Source organism: Carassius auratus, unplaced genomic scaffold, assembly GCF_003368295.1.
Source record: "Carassius auratus strain Wakin unplaced genomic scaffold, ASM336829v1 scaf_tig00008402, whole genome shotgun sequence".
NCBI lineage: Eukaryota > Metazoa > Chordata > Actinopteri > Cypriniformes > Cyprinidae > Carassius > Carassius auratus.
Genome location: NW_020523941.1, coordinates 115,224 through 128,171, shown reverse-complemented (window position 1 = coordinate 128,171; position 12,948 = coordinate 115,224). Strand labels below are relative to the sequence as shown.

General features: G+C 39.0%; 1 pseudogene; it reads left to right on the top strand.

Moving 5' to 3' along the window:
* Positions 1-5,454: 5,454 nt before the first annotated feature.
* On the top strand, positions 5,455-12,908 carry LOC113071892 (M-phase phosphoprotein 8-like; annotated as a pseudogene).
* The last annotated feature ends 40 nt before the right edge of the window (positions 12,909-12,948 follow it).

Below are 12,948 nucleotides of genomic sequence, written 5' to 3'. Positions count from 1 at the left end.
TGAAATGCTGACTGAGTAAATTCTAGGAGACTGTTTTTATTAGGGTTTTCTAGCGGTGTTAAATGCAAGAATGACTGATCACTTCATGCCAGACTGCTTCAGTTTATTTGGTGAAGCTACACTCAGCTGTGCCAAATCTAGAAATATCACAAGGGCATGTGTGTGTGTTTATGGAACTCTGCGTCATTAATACTCAAAGAACAGGTGTAGTGACAATGGGAGGTTTGTTATTAAAATAACCTAGAGGAAAAGGAAGACAGATAATGAAGAAGCAAAGTGAGCAGAAAAAAAGTCTAAACTGATAAGTGATAGTGATAAGCCGCGTTTCCACCGCAGGAACTTTACCCAGGAACTAGGGACTTTGGCCTGGTACTTGGTGTGTTTCCACCGCAGGAACAGGAACTAAATAAAGTTCCCGGGTAAAAAAATTCCCCTCAGAAGTCCCTGCTGGCGAGGTGGTACTTTTCAAAGTTCCGGTACTTTCGGGGGCGGGACTTGGCGCTAAACATTCTGATTGGTGATAGTCCCACGCAGCATTGGTTGAGTTCAACCACCATTTATTCGGATCAACATTTTCAAAATATTACTGTTATTGTGGTCATGAAATGTAATTTTAAAAGTATTTCAGGCGAGAATGTAGTTGTTTAAAACTCAAATCTGTGGTTTATTTATAAAGACAGCGCCTATTTAGAAATGTGTTTTCGCCGATCTCGGATCACAGTGAGCTTCCACTCGATCCAGCGGGAGCCATCAGTGATCAATCTACCCGACGAGAAGCAGCCTCCACCTCGGATAGACCTTCTGATATGTGCCGCTGGCTCTGATGTGTCTTTAAGTGGTTAAACATAAAATATAATTCAGCCTGGTCTGAAAGTCTGTTGGTGGAGATTGATAAGCCTTGGTAAAGTGTATTGAGGAGGTCAGTGTTTAGAGGACAGAATAACCACAAGGCATGTGAAATCCAATTTTGTAGTGCTTCCGTGCCCCTTTGAAACTAGAGTCAATCTACTGCAGTCACTGATTTGCAGTATCTTGCCGCGTTTCCACCGAAATTACCCGGAACATTTGTACCAGGAACTTTTTTTCCCAGGAACTTTTTTCCCCCCAGACCTGTTGCTTTTCTGCGTTTCCACCGTGGTATGAAGTACCGGGTAGATTAGGCAAATAGACTGGGTGACGTAGGTGTGCGCAGCGTTTCTCAATACAAAGTACTGCTGATAAAAAAAAATAATAAAATAAAAGTACGCTGATTTTGGACGTGCATCACCGGTAGTTAGTTCTGACTTCCTGCATATCGTCTTGGGAGTGTGATGTCCGCGACGACGGAAGTCCGGTTTAATCTATAAACAGCAGCGTACTTGATAACTTCAGTCTGCTGCGTCATGGCTACTGCAATTTTCCTTACTGTATAACAATAAAACGAAATATGATATCAAATACCACTGCCTCCTTTCGTTTTCATTTAAGCATAATAACAGCTGCAGAAATGTACTTAGTTCAGGGAAATGTGTATAGCAGCCATTACAATGGAAACAAAATATTATGTATAGACTTGCCTTTTTATTTTCATTTTAACATATAGATAAATTGAATACAGACCAAAGAAAACCTGTTAGATTTACCCCGCACTAGAATTATATGTTATGTTTAACCACTAAAGACAACATCAGAGCCAGCGGCACATTATCAGAAGGTCTAGCCCAGGAGAGGCTGCTCTCTGCGGATACATGAGGAACTGAGCTCCCGCTGATCGAGTGGAGCTCACCGTCTACGAGATCGGCGAAACACATTTTTTTAAATAGGCACTGTCTTTATAATAAACCATAGATTTGATATTTTAAACAACTACTTCTCGCATGAAAATACTTTTAAAATTACATTTTCCATGACACAATAACAGTAATATTTGAAAATGATCTGAAATAAATGGTGGTTTGAACCTCAACCAATGCTGCGTGAACTCAGATCGCTTTGGCCTACTGCAATTTTCCCCTCAGTATATTTACAATAACACGAAATAGGATATAAAATACCACTGCCTTCTTTCATTTTCATTTAAACATAATAACAGCTGCAGAAAATGTACTTAGTTCAGGGATATGTGTAACGTTATATACAGCCATTACAATGAAACGAAATATTATATAGACTTGCCTTTTTTTATTTTCATTTTAACATATAGATAAATTGAATACAGACCAAAGAAAACCTGTTAGATTACCCCGCAGCTGAATTATATTTTAATGTTTAACCACTAAAGAACATCAGAGCCAGCGGCACATATCAGAAGGTCTATCCGAGGTGAGGCTGCTTCTCGCGGTTAGATGATCACTGAGCTCCCGCTGATCGAGTGGAGCTCACCGTCTACGAGATCGGCGAAACACATTTTTAAATAGGCACTGTCTTTATAAATAAACCATAGATTTTGAGTTTTAAACAACTACTTCTCGCATGAAAATACTTTTAAAATTACATTTCATGACACAATAACAGTAATATTTGAAAATGATCTGAATAAATGGTGGTTGAACTCAACCAATGCTGCGTGAACTCAGATCGCTTTGGCTTACTGCAATTTTCCCCTCAGTATATTTACAATAACACGAAATAGGATATAAAATACCACTGCCTTCTTTCATTTTCATTTAAACATAATAACAGCTGCAGAAATGTACTTAGTTCAGGGATATGTGTAACGTTATATACAGCCATTACAATGAAACGAAATAATTATTAGACTTGCCTTTTTATTTTCATTTTAAACATATAGATAAATTGAATACAGACCAAAGAAAACCTGTTAGATTACCCCCGCAGCCTGAATTATATTTTATGTTTAACCACTAAAGACACATCAGAGCCAGCGGCACATATCAGAAGGTCTATCCGAGGTGAGGCTGCTTCTCGTCGGTTAGATGATCACTGAGCTCCCGCTGATCGAGTGGAGCTCACCATCTACGAGATCGGCGAAACACATTTTTTAATAGGCGCTGTCTTTATAAATAAAACAACAGATTTGAGTTTCAAACAACTACATTCTCGCCTGAAATACTTTTAAAATTACATTTCATGACACAATAACAGTAATATTTTGAAAATGTTGATCCGAATAAATGGTGGTTGAACTCAACCAATGCTGCGTGAACTCAACCAATCAGAATGTTTAGCGCCAAAGTCCCGCCCCCGAAAGTTCCGGAACTTTAAAAAAGTACCACCTCGCCAGCAGGGACTTTCTGGGGGGCATTTTTTTACCCGGAACTTTTATTTAGTTCCTGGTTCCTGCGGTGGAAACACACCAAGTACCGGACCAAGTCCCTAGTTCCTGGGTAAAGTTCCTGCGGTGGAAACGCGGCTTCTGTAATGTGTGGGGTGACTGGATGTATTTGAATGTGAGAGGATCTTCCTCAGTGGGTCTTATATTGTCTAGACTTAAATTAAAAAAGCTTTTTAAAGTCACTTAGATACATGGAGTGTAATGTCATATTTTAAGTTTGTGTGCAACAATATTTCACTTTTTGCACTATTTTTTTCACTGTTGTCCCATTTCACTGACACTGCTGCCTCTTATATCTTCTTTTTTACTGCAGCATTTTGTTGTCTATTATAGAAAAATCAGTGTCAGAATTTATTTGTTTTCCAATGAAATTCCAATATTATTTGTTTTATTTCTTGAGGCTATTTTTCCTAACGATGTAAAACAAAGGGTGTCCATATATTGTCACAAAGTTCAGAACTTACATGAAATTCTTAGCCTGAAACAACTGACTTTTGTATAAATTACATCAATACTTTATTCAAAACTACCTGTGATCAGTGCACAAGATGCCATAACACAATAAAGGCTATACTTTATAGACTGGAGTAATGGTTTGTTGAAAATTCAGCTTTGCCATGGCAGGAATATATTACATTTTAGAATATATTCAAATAAAAAACTGTTAATTGTAATAATATTTGTATTTTTGATCAAATAAATGCAGCTTTGTTGAGCATAAGCGGAAGAAGAAAAAAATCTTACAGACGCCTTTTGAAAAGTAGTGTATTAAAAACAGTCAACTTTGTGACTGCAGAAGGTCACTGTTATGTTGTCATTGTCATTAAACCCATAAATAGCCACATAAAGATATTTAATATTTGATTACATAGAACATTTTGTCATTTGTTTGCCCTCACATTTTGAATATCTGATACTTTGTAGTCATTCCAGTGGTATTTCTGTATTGAGACCTTGTTCATTTGTGACCATGCAAGAAAGCTGTGATAATATACAGCTTTTTGAATGAGAAATATTTATATGTGTGTCTCTGAATGTCAGTCTCGGCATCCGACACGACTTTATCCGAGTGGTGTCCATTCATACTGAATGCAACGCGAGACCGTCAGTGATGGCTGTGAGCCAGTAAAAACCACTCTCAGATCATCTGACAGCCTGTGCTTACTAGACTACTGTGCTTTGGCACACACACACACACACGCATCTTTAACTCGCTTGTTTACATAAATACTGTGATTAACTGCTTCTCACTGTTGCTTGTTCCTGCACAGAGGCAGTTGTACAGGAAACTAGCACTCTAATCTAAGCCAAGGGTCTCGAAATAGGTGTGAACCTATTTGCAGTATCTCACACTTTAAGATAAAGACAACTTTGGATTAACATACAACAGCTATAAAATATTATTTGGCTTCAGCTATTATTAATCCTCCAGATAGAGTCACAGGAAATAAGAAGAGCAGGGAATCAGCTGTGTTTGTTACTTAGCAACACAGCAGATAATGAACTTCCCTTTGAAATCTGTCTAATCTGTGGTGCTTAATTACTGCATTAATGCCTCCTATAAACATCACCCTTCTCTTCGCTCTTTCATGTAGTGCATGACACTAGTGACAATATGAGGTAGATGTCTGACACTACAGCCTTAGTAGTATTTTTATTAGAGATGCACCAATCGACTGGCTAGGGACCGGAATTAGCTGGTTTTCTGCACGATCGGCCCAGACCAGACCGGTGACCGGACAGTCTGTCTTCCGTTTTGAGCCGGGATTGATAATGTATTTGTGTCGTAACAGATGCAGCAGAGTGAATGTGTGAGAAAGACTTGTTCAGGAAACAAAACAAATGAGCGCAACAGCACTCGCAGAAACTTATAGATGCAGACAACAGTAGGGGAATCTATGGGTATCTCATGATTAGAACACGATTCGATTACGATGCATCGATGCATCACAATGTTGTCATACAAGTCTGAGGAGGACAGCAATACCTAGTTCAACCACTCTGTGTCAATCCTACATACAGCACCTTTAAGTTAAGTTGTCTAAATGTGTCTAAATGTGAAATTTTCGTCCAATCAAAATGTTTGGTCCGAGCAGACTTCCCTACCTACCTGTCAACATGTATTTGCGACAACTCGGTTCGCGCAGACATGATACGTCATCAGCATGTTCATGCACACTATGCAGACAGATGGAGAATGCCAGGCAAACATCAACAACCTGACCTTCCTTCCTGGTATTGTAGTACGGTTACTAACTGTACTATAAACCTTTCTCACCGGTTAATAACACATGATGCATTGTAGTAATGTTGTCTCTGGTCGTCTGGTCTGTGCGTGTTCATGTGTTCAGGACGTGTGGCTTTGGGCGGTGATTTGCAAGGAAGGGTGGGACATACGCTTTCAGTGCTATCAGGCTAAAGTTAGCATTTTCCAAGATCTCCTATTGCACCTTTAATGTACATTACTGTCAATACTGTCTGGAGATTGTAGATATTCATCTTGCAGACCATGATCATTGACCTCTGACATTTTTACAGGGAGTGGTGCTGTACCGAGTGCGATGGAAGAACTATTCTTCGGACGATGACACCTGGGAGCCTGAGGCACACTTGGACGACTGCAGGGAGGTGCTGCTTGCCTACAAGAAGGCCCTGGCTGAGATAAAGCCAAAGAAGGAAACTGGCATGGTGAGATTGTTTAGATGTGTGTTCACATGACAGTTTTTCTAAGAGCTTGTACAGACAATGCAACATCTGGTTTACTTGATTTAGTCTTTGTGAATATTGATTGTGCTCCATTGTGCCTAGAAGCTGCCCATGAAGAGTGATCTGTTCGATGCCGATTCTGAGAGCGACAGTGATAAAGAAAAACACAAAGAATCACCTATAAAGAAGAAAAAGAAGAAGAAAAAGAAGAAAGTGGAGGAATCAGATGATGAGATGCCTGTGAAGGAAAAGAAGAAGAAAAAGAAGGAAAAATGGTGGGAAGATAAGCCTCGGCCTGCCCCTGAGTCTGATGAGGAGGAGGTGGAGAGCAGGGATCCTTCCCCTGAACCTCCTAAAAAAGACACAAAGAAGAGGCTCATCGAATCTGATGAGGAGGATGCCCCAGTTACTCCTAAGAAACAAAAGAAACTTGACAAACATAAAGATAGAGGAAAGCAGAGGAAAGAGAGTGGAGAGGATGGCAAGAAAAAGAAAGTCAAGTCAAGAAAAGAGATCGATACTTCGGATGAAGAGGATGAGAAGAGCGACGTGCCCTCTGAGTCCCACACGGATGATACGACGAACACAGAAACAAATGATTCCTTTAAAACCACAACAGCAAAAACCACCGACAAATCTGTGAGGGGTGAGAGTGGAGGTGATCTCAAGCAGGCCAAGCAGAAAAAGGCCAAGTCTGACCTGAAGCTGCAAGGTTTCAAAGACCTGATTCAAGAGAAGAAGCCTAAAAAAGTAGAGGTTTCAACAGCTACGTCTAAAGAAAGTGGTGCAAGCAAGCACAAGAGCTTTACTAGTAGCAAGAGCACTAGCAAGTCTTCTCGCAGCGAGGAGGAGCCCGACTCCAGTGACACGGGGGCAGCTACGTCCATACCCAAGTCGAAGGTTAAAAGCAAAGGGCAGGAAGCAGCCCCATCTTCTCAGAAGCTCTCGTCTGCATTTTCCTCCTCCTCATCCTCCACAACATCAACAGCCCCATCAAGCCCAAAGAGGAGGAGCCGAAAGAAGAAGCTGGTGAGAAGGGAGGTGCCTCTAACTTGTTTGAGAAGTTCCTGTTGAACTGTGAAGCAAAAGATCGGGTACCAAGGAGACAAGCGGACCAGAACAAGAATGCAACTCCGAAGGTACAGGTCTAAAACTCTGATGTAACCCATTCTCTTCCTTTCCTTTTTTGCTGTTTTTGCAACTAGTACCAGATTAGTATTATGCTAATTCAAAGAAAAAAAAGTGAACGAAGTCTCTTATTCTCACCAAGTGTAATTTGACCAAAATACAGCGAAAAGTGTATAATTTTTTGTGTGAATCATTGTTACAGTTTAGTATTCTCACCTGTTTTCTATTTGAATATATTTTTTATGTATTTTATTCCATTCGTTGAATTTTCAACAGTTAACCAGTCTTCAGTGTCACATGCTCCTTCAGAAAAGACATTCTAATATGGTTTGATGCTCATTTCTTATCAATATTGAACACAGTTGTGCTCCTTAATATTTTTTTGTGGAAATAATTTTTCCTTCAATCTTTGTATTTACTGTCATTTTTGATCAATTTAATGTGTCCTCATTAAATAAGTTGTAATTTCTTTATATGTATTTCTGTAACCAATTAAGTGATTGTTTAAGAATTTAAAAAACTCTTACAGACATTTTTTGTGTTTGTGATTTGACTATTTCCCACTTGTTTTACAGGGTGCAGGGAAAAATGACAAGAAATCAAAATCGTCAAAGCAGTCTCCTGCACGGAGACCTGATTCAGACAAGACTGAGAAGGCAAAAGATGGTAAAATTAATTAGAAGCTCAATTAAAGTTTGAATGGTCTTGTGTTTTATTGTTTGATTAACCACTACATCCTTCTCCTACCAGTGCCTCGACCTGGTCAGAGTCCCGTCTCTATGGAGATCGATGAGAAACAGGAGAAGGGAGCGTCTGAGATGGAGAAAAGTGATAAATCAGATGAACCGCCCCCCAAGTCTAAGGAGGAATTACAACGAGAGCAGAGAGAGGAAGAGCAAAGGAAAAGGAAAGAAAAGTTGGAAGAAGAGGAGAGAAAGAGGAAAGAAAGGATTGAAGAAGAGGAGAGAAAGAAGAAAGAGAGAATAGAGGAAGCCCAACGGGAGAGAAAAGCACGCATGGAGGAGGCACAGAGGCTTGCAGAGGAGGCCCGGCAAGAGCGGCTGGAAAGAAAGTCCATGACTGAGCCAATAGCGTCTCCTGACTCAACAGAAGACTCCAGATGGAAGGACAAGAAGAGGAGAAAGAGGGATGACAGTGAATCACGGGTCTTCAGCACCTGCGATGACAATCAGGACTCCCAGGAGACCATGGAGCGCTCAGACAAAATTCCTGGTTTGTATTTGGCAAAAAGAGATTCAACTTTTGAAAACATGTCTTGAGACACCTTCATTCTGTTCCATTTGCACTAGTGATAAACGGTTAATTGATAAACAGTGATTATCGATTATTTTAGTGAGATGATCAAACTGAAAGGGTTGCGATTTAATTAAATATGCGCAGTGTTTTAGAGTGAAGGGTGGCATTGTGTTCTTTTACACGTGAGCAGCTCATGATCTGGTGTTTTCAGTGTCTCAGAGTAACTCTGTTTGAACCCATCTCTGCATCTGCTCTAGGTTCAGGGGTTGTTGACGGCACGCATTTCAAAACACGACAAGCTCCAACCCTCTTTACATACTTCTAATGAAACGTGCTTATCAAAATTTGAAAAGAAAACTTCAAATTAAAGCTTGATGGTTAAACATGGTTTAACATTTAATTATATTTTATTTTGTATTTGTAATATTGTAATATTTGTAATGTATGTAATATTTAAATTTACATTATTTAATACTTAAATACTCTTAAGATATTACAATAATAATTTCTCTTATGTTTTTTATGTATTTATTAAAAATACTAATATTTAATATGATCTCCATTTTTGGCCAATTTTCTAGCCTACAAACAAGCACAGCAAACTAGTTTTTTAATAACTATATTTTTAAGAAAAATTGCTAAAAATGAATTTTTTGCCCCGAATCAGTAGCTATTTTCGAATAGAAGAACACATCCTATTTGATCAAATGGCATTTTTCTATTAAATATGTATAATAGGCTATGCATGTAGTAGCTGATATAGTGGGGATGCTAACCACAGTGTTTCTGTGAGACAGACAGGGGACCACCATCTCTTAATCTTGGGGTGGAGCTCAAGCTGGACTGGATGACACTGGAGGACTTTCAGAAACACTTGAATGGAGAGGATGAGAATCTCTCTCCGCTGGCCTTAACTCCCGGTGAGTGATAACAGCACAGAAAAACAACAACACAAATCCCTCCTGAATGGCATATTTCAGGCCCATCTTTCATTTATTGTAAAATTTCAGTTTTCAGTTGATTTTAAGTTTTCTTCATCATTTTCCTCTCCTCTTCTCACTTGCTCTGCTTACCATGTAACTTTCAGCTGAGCTGCGCGAAGCAGTGAAGAATGGGAATTACCTGGCGGTAAAACGTGCACTTAGTTCCAAAGAGGACTACAATCTGGACCAGGAGGTATGTTACTTAATTCCTTTTCGCTCTTCCTCTCTTTTTTTTTTTTCGTCTCTGCCTGTCTTGAACCTTTATTAATCATCCATCAGAGACCTGGGTCATGCTGCTGCTTTTCATCAATCATGGGTTAACTATTACTGAGTCAGTGGTTTCAGTCAAACATACTTGTCTATTGTACCTGAGAAAGTTATCTGTTAATATTTGATAAAACATTTAATATAATGTAATTAAATATTTGTATTGAATCCATAAAGAAACTTTTTTTTTTATCAGGATGGTGTAATTAGAGCATCTACTAGCAGAGACTAACTGTACCTTCTGCAGAGCAGCCATACCTTGATCCCATGTTTTATTGCTATTTGGGAGGGTGCCATGTGTACATCTTTGAATGTTTTGTTTGTGCTGCCACCTGCAGGACTCCAGTGGCATGTCTTTAACACTGCTGGCTGCTGCAGGCGGTCAGGATGACGTCCTCAGGCTGCTCATTAAGAAAGGAGTGAAGGTCAATGCTAGACAGAAGAATGGCACCACTGCCCTGATGCACGCTGCTGAAAAGGTGCAGAACAGCACTGCTCTGTTCAGGAACCCTTTTGATGACTGTTTTCACTCCAATCACTAATACCAGAGAGTATTCGTATATTTCTTTAATTACTCCTTGTTCTCTTTGGTGCAGAACTTCTTGACAACAGTGGCCATTCTTCTAGAGGCGGGAGCATCCGTGAATGCCCAAACTGTGGCAGGAGAAACAGCTCTCATGAAGGTGAGAAGGGTGTTATATTGACCTGTACATTAGATCTCTACAAACAGAAACTGGTTTGCTAATGACCCTATGATTGATACTCTATCATTCAGATGTGTGGGTTCATTAGCATAATGTTACAAATGTTTTTGAAAGAAAAACCAACAACTTTTAAGCTCATCAAACTGGATTTCATCGAAAATACAGTAAAAATAGTAATAATATGAAATATTATTACAATTAAAAAATACTTTTAATTGTATCTTATTCCTGTGATGCAAAGCTGAATTTTCAGCAGTCATTACTCCAGTCTTCAGTGTCACATGATCCTTCAGAAGTCATTATAATATGCTGATTTGCTGCTCGAGAAACATTTATCAATGTTGAAAGCAGATTTGTCGCCTAATATTTTTTTGAAAACTGTGATGCTTTTTTTCAGGTTTCTTTGATAAATAGAATAAAAAAAAAATAGCATTTATTGAAGTTGAATATTTTTTGTAACATTATAAATGTAATTGCAGTGGTTCACTCTAGGCCTCTGGGCTCCGCTCACTCAAGGCCGTGGTGTGTGACCCTGTTTCGTTGAAAAAGTGAAACTACTTTGTTTGGCCTTCCAAAAGATGACACGACTAGAAATCATGTTTATATCACATTTATAATGGGTATTATGTTTATGTCTCGTCGCTCCGACTGGACGGGATTACAATATATTAATGCGTGTAACATTACTCTCACACGCTTGAGGTAATATATATATTTTAGTATATATTAAGTTAAGTTATGATTACGTTATTCTCTAGCTATCAGACAGTTTGCACTTTTAGGTTATAACATTTAATATGTACTGAGTTCTGATTGTTGAATTATTCTCTCTAAGGCTTGTAAGAGGGGTAATGCAGATGTGGTTCGCCTCCTGTTGGAATATGGAGCTGACTGCAACATCTTGTCTAAACACAAGAACACTGCCTTGCACAATGCCAAACTTAGCAACAATTTGATGGTGTATGATCTCATCAAAGACCATATGCAAACGTGAGTGTTTCAATGCTGAGTTATTCAAACACCTCCACATATATTTAAAGATATAGAACACGGGCAGGATAAAAAGTCTCACTATTAAAATAAAGGGCATATGTGAAATGCATCTTGTAGGTTATCAACTGTGGCGGAGGAGACAATCAGAGCTTATTTTGAAACGCGACTGGCCCTGCTGGAACCTGTATTCCCTTTGGCTTGCCACAGATTGTGTGAGGGACCAGATTTTTCACTGGAATTCAACTACAAACCCCCTCAACACACACCCGCAGAAGGTGAAATACTGGCTTCAAATTCTTCTGTTCTCAATCACTGGAGTTTTGTTTTTCGAATTAGTGTGCCATTATTGTGCTTTCTGTCTCAGGATCTGGCATCCTGCTTTTTATCTTCCATGCAAACTTCCTTACTGAGATCACAGCTAGACTCTGCGGGCCCTGTAGTGTCCATGCTGTGGTCCTGAATGATAAGTTTCAGCTGCCCATCTTCTTGGTAAGACACTGATGTCACAATCGGTCCTTATTCAGATTGTCTCTTTGCTTTGTTGAATGTCTGCGGTCTCTCACACTCTGTGTGCTGCTGCCCCTGCAGGACAGCCATTTCATATACTCTTTCAGTCCTGTTCAGGGAACCAACAAACTGTTCATCCGTCTGGCAGAGTCGCCTACAGCAAAGGTACCTAGAACTGGAGCACATTATTATTTATGTGAGATGGTTTAAATACTGCTGTATAAATGCTTGAACATGCACCAAAATAGGGTGTGCCATGTGTGCCATTGAAATGTCAGAAATGTTTACAAATCATATATCGCGATATGTATTAATATTGAATAATTGTTTAGCCCTACACAAAAGCAAGTGTGAATAATTGAGATATGGCTCTATAAAATAAGAGCTACTTGTCGCTAACTGGAATGTTAAAGTGAGCATAAAATGAACATTCTAGTTTTTAAATGCATATTATTGATCGTTTTGTGAACATTTAATCCTTGTATGTTTCTTTTTTGACCTGGAAATTGTTTATAAAAATATCGCAACTTGACCTTTAAGTGAAATAAGAATAAAGAAGCTAATTGCATTCAGATGTACCTCCATCCAAACAACAACTGACAGATAGAACCTGCCCTTCATTTTTTCCCTCAGTTGTACGTCAGTATGGAAGGAAATATCTTATGCTACTTCAATTAAAATGTTCAGTTTTATTTTTTTGCCTCAAAGTCATGAAAATATCTTATTTGTTAGAGAATCGTTGTGTGTGGTTCTTTTTAATGATCCATTCTGAATGATTATTTAATTTGATTGTTAAACATCCTTAATTAATTCAGACTGGAAAGGTCATGAAAAAGTGGAAACTAAGCTAAGCAAGCCTTATGGTAATTAAAATGTAGTAATTAGGATGTGTGTTTCACTTTTTCCACAGGTTAAATTGCTAATTTGTGCATACAGAGTCCAACTACAGTGATGCCACAGTGCTCCCCTCCAGGTCAAAGGTCACTGCAGAAGCTCGGCCTCCCCAAGAACTGAGACTTTTACAGTTTTACACTTGACACATGCTGAGCAGGAGAGAGTTTAGAAATGGTTATGTTTTACTTGGGGAAGAACTGTAGTACTGACAGCTCAGTAACAACAGTCAAAACTC